This window comes from Octopus bimaculoides, chromosome 19, assembly GCF_001194135.2.
Source record: "Octopus bimaculoides isolate UCB-OBI-ISO-001 chromosome 19, ASM119413v2, whole genome shotgun sequence".
Classification (NCBI taxonomy): domain Eukaryota; kingdom Metazoa; phylum Mollusca; class Cephalopoda; order Octopoda; family Octopodidae; genus Octopus; species Octopus bimaculoides.
The window spans coordinates 46056002-46060492 of NC_068999.1; the positions used below are offsets into that span (position 1 = coordinate 46056002).

Consider the following 4491-nt stretch of genomic DNA (forward strand, 5'->3'; position numbering starts at 1 on the left):
ATATATATATATATATATATATATATAGGTGTTGCCGTGGCAGTGTGATAAGAGAGCTTGCTTCCAACCACATTGTTCCAGGTTCAGTCCCACTGTGTGGCACCTTGTGCAAGTGTCTTCTACTATACCCTTGGGCCAACCAAAGCCTTGTGAGTTGATTTGGTAGATGGAAAACGAAAGAAACCCGTCATATATGTATGTATGTATGTAATCTGAACATTGTCAATGAAGTCTGCATTGGTGGTAAAGACTAGGTTGAGTTGGATGGGTAATGTTTTGTTGCATAAGGAAGTCTTTAGTGGTATTGAGAAGAGCATTCATATCTCTTACATTCAGTTGTTTAATTTCAGGTTGGATATAGCCCCGAGACCAGCTGAGACTAAGAAAATTAAAATCCCTTGCTAAAAGCACATTGGCCAGTGGACTGGCCTTATTTGAGATTTGGTTTATCCGCAACAAAGTATGGTTAGCTGTTTCAGGAAGACAGTAGGTAATGGTTGTGATCAATTTGAGGTCAATCGCATGCAATATTAGTGTATCGCACACTGTGTTTGAGTGAGAGAGGAGGGCATTTGTTACCAAGTCTTCTTGGGTGAAGATGGCTATTTTCTCCTTGTTTCTGTTTTCTGTAGTTAGTTCTGAGTAGTACATAACCTGACATATGTACTTCCGCATCCAATATGTCTGGGGTCAGGTGCGTTTCACTTAGTGCTACACGTATTGTCTTTTCTCGCTGTGCAAGGTCTCTAAGGTATGATACTTTTGTCTGTTTGTTTTTGTGAAGTGTGAAAGACCTTGTACATTCGGCATTATTATTGAGTTGAGTTTGTGGTTTCATGACAACAATGGTATGGGTGCGCACTGAGGTAATAGCAATGATTGGAGCTGTGTGAGAGCTAGAATTTATTATTTTCTTTTTATTTTTAAAAAAAGACTTTTCTTCGTTGGGGAGGGGTTACTGTCTGGACTTGGTATGGTTGCATTGTTGAATATGGTTATAATTATATGGTTTGCGGCTGTTGATTTTACTATTGTACCCATAACATATCTGGGTGACTTCTGGGTTTCGATGAAAGTCTGGACCAACACTGCCACTGTAAGGGATGTTTCTACTGTGGATTCAATAGTGGTTTGGTGTCATGCTTTTACTAATGCATCAAGTCCCTGGAAGATGGGTGAAGGGACAGTCACACATCAGACATAACCTTTTGTGTTGAGAATAGCAGCAGATTTTAGGATTCCGGGTTACATGTGTAGAAGTTATTAAGTTGCTGAGACCCCCTTCGGTCATGACTGGCCATGGGATTGCACCTAGAAAGGTACCCTCCAAGCACAAGTCCAGGCAAGGTTGTTTATGGAAGACCAGCAGTCGCCCATGCATACCGGCCTCCCCTCTCCATGCCACCAGTGTTATCCAAGGGAAAGGCAAAGGGGCCAATACAGCTTGGCACCAGTGATGTTGCAACTCATTTCTACAGCTGAGTGAACTGGAGCAACATGAAATAAAGTGTCTTGCTCAAGGACACAACATGCAGCCCGGTCCGGGATTCGAACTTATAACCTCACGATTGTAAGCTCAACGCTCTAACCACTGAGCCATGCACCTTCACAAGTTATTAAGTATGATTTAGCATTTAGTGGTGGTGTGAGATGTGTGGTTTGACATTGGCTGGTATTGCTGGTACGGATTGTGTGTCTTGTCCCAGATAAATGGGTGAAGCTACAATGACTGCATATGTGTAGTCTCTCATGTTGAGAATAGTGGCATATTTGGGGTTTCGTATGTTCATAATTTTATTTTATTTACAGTTGGAAAATTTATCATAGAGTTGTCAGGTATACATTCAGATTGGGGTGGACAGTGGAGAAAGAAAGGAGTGATTCTTCACTAATTGGAGAAGTAGTAGTGGTAATGATAGTCGCAGTAGAATAGGATGACTATGGTGATGGTGGATCTCTTGTGTTATTCTGAGAAGAATTTGAGTGGCCTGAGTGTGGAGAAGAGCTAGAGACTGTGTTGTTTAATAGTTCATCAATTGTTCTAGTATTGAAGAGTGACTTCCAATGTTGATTTTGTTGTTGTTGCTATTGTTTAGTTGTGAGTAGCAGTAGAACGTGATGACAGTGATGATGATGATGGGTCACTTGTGGTGTTCCGAGGAAATGAGGAAGTTGGATAGCAAGACTGAAGGGCTCTTGATCAGAGAGTTTAATCGGTCATCAATTGTGCTAGTATCCAGGAGTGACTGTGGTTGTTGGTATTGTTATATTGTTGTTATATATATATATATATATATATATATTCTTTTATTTGTTTCATTCATTTGACTGTGGCCATGCTGGAGCACCGCCTTTAGTTGAACAAATTGACCCCAGGACTTATTCTTTGTAAGCCTAGTACTTATTCTATCGGTCTCTTTTGCTGAACCGCTAAGGGGATGTAAACACACCAACATCGATTGTCAAGCGATGGTGGTGGGGGACAAACACCAACACACAAACATACACACACACACACACACATATATACGATGGGCTTCTTTCAGTTTCCGTCTACCAAATCCACTTACAAGGCTTTGGTTGGCCCGAGGCTACAGTAGAAGACACTTGCCCAAGGTGCCACGCAGTGGGACTGAACCCGGAACCATGTGGTTGGTAAGCAAGCTACTTACCACACAACCACTCCAGTGCCTAAAAATATTCATGAGCTTATCATCACCAACCATTCCTATTACCCAGTTAGGTTAATGAGAAGAGGTAGGGCCAGGTCTGTGACCCTCTTCAGGGACTATGAAAGAAGTGGGATGATGGGAGGAAGTTATCCTCACACTGGAGACCTTGTCTAAATACTTGTAGTGGAATGGACTCTGCAAAAGGCACCAGAGACCCAGGTGATGGTGTTGAATCAGGCCGTGAATCTACTCCTCAAAGAACAAAGAGTCTCTCAGACAGGCTGCCACAGGATTTCTGCCTACCAAATTTTACTCACGGCTTTGGTTGATCCAAGGCTATCATCAAAGATACATGCATTTGATGTTTGGTCAACATGTTGCTGACCTCATTATTTTTGTGAACAATTATTATTATTGGTATCTATGTGATAAGCCTAAAGTGGTGAGCTGGCAGAATCCTCAGCATGCTAGGCGAAATGCTTCGAGGCATTTCATCAACCTGGACGCTCTGAGTTCAAATTCCACTGAGGTCGACCACCACCACCCAAATTTCAGACTTTGTACCTTTAGAAGAAAGGATTATCTATAAGATAAGTTGAATGTGTGCAGAGTTATGCCGATTAATTCAAACACATGCACCAATATGTGCACACATTGATCGATTGCCTTTTTCTCTTCTTATCTTTTTTCAGTTGTGCTCTAACTCAACTAAGTCATTATCCCAGTAATTATCATTATATTATTATTACTATTATTATTATTAAGTAAATGCGTCGGGACCTCTGTATTTAAGTAGTACCGTTAAGGGTACCTCTATATTTAAGTAGTACCTACATTTTGATCATTTGGTCTGCTTGATCAATGTTGAGCTAGGTCTGAACTATATATAACAAACTATCAACGAGCCAACAAGGGAGCCATCTTTGTGGTCGTTTGGTTTGCTAGAATTAGCAACCAAATCTTGCTCAAATCGCGTCATTTCTCTTTAAAAGACAGGGAGGACACATTTGATAATGCAGCTCTAAATGCGCTATGTATAAAAAAAAATAAAGACGGTATGACCACAGCTGGAACCATAGGTCTACAGGATCGGAGGTTGATTCGGGGCTATCATGTTATTTAGCCCCGAAATAACATGATACATAGACAAACGTATACGCACAAGCCAACATTGGTAACGTCTGCCTGTTGCTTGAAGCGCTAGAAATAACAGTCAAATATCTTACGAATTGTAGATTTAAACAAGAAAGACACAATGGATAATGAGTTCTCGATATAGTATGCCTCACATTAGAAAGACAGGATGGTCGTGGTTAGAGTATCATTGATCAACAGGTTTGCTCGATCAGAGCCAGATCAGATTAGGTTTAGACAACAACTGAAAAGGCAACGAGATCAACTAAAGATAACACCCAACTATCTTAAAATGTGGAAGGATACATTGACTAATGTAGTCGTAGATAGACTATGACCAATAAGAAGTCAAGATGGTTACCGCTGGATCACCCTTTGATAATAGGTTCACTGGATCAGGGTTGATCGGAGGTCTGGAGGTTAGATCCTGCGTATTCTTTCCTTTCGTTACAGAGTAGCATGTGATTTGTGGGCGATTTGGCTGCTATTTCTAACAGCTAGAACGAACAGGTAGATGGACCACGTAGAGGCCTTCATGGTTGTTGATAGCTCCAAGTCAGCCCTGATCGATCAGATTTAGATTAAGGCATTCCTGCCGTGGCTACTTCATCAATACTGGAAACATCTAGGACTGCATTATCTAATGGATGTCCTATTGTTTTTTTTTGTTTTTTTTTTTGCACAC

At 41.0% G+C, this 4491-nt stretch overlaps 1 long non-coding RNA gene across 1 annotated transcript in view; it reads left to right on the forward strand.

Moving 5' to 3' along the window:
* LOC106877742 (uncharacterized) overlaps positions 1-484 on the forward strand; it is a 57175-nt gene extending 56691 nt beyond the window's left edge. Inside the window, exon 3 of the long non-coding RNA XR_001410411.2 lies at positions 351-484. This is a non-coding gene — a long non-coding RNA (uncharacterized LOC106877742). The remainder of the gene's footprint in view (positions 1-350) is intronic.
* The last annotated feature ends 4007 nt before the right edge of the window (positions 485-4491 follow it).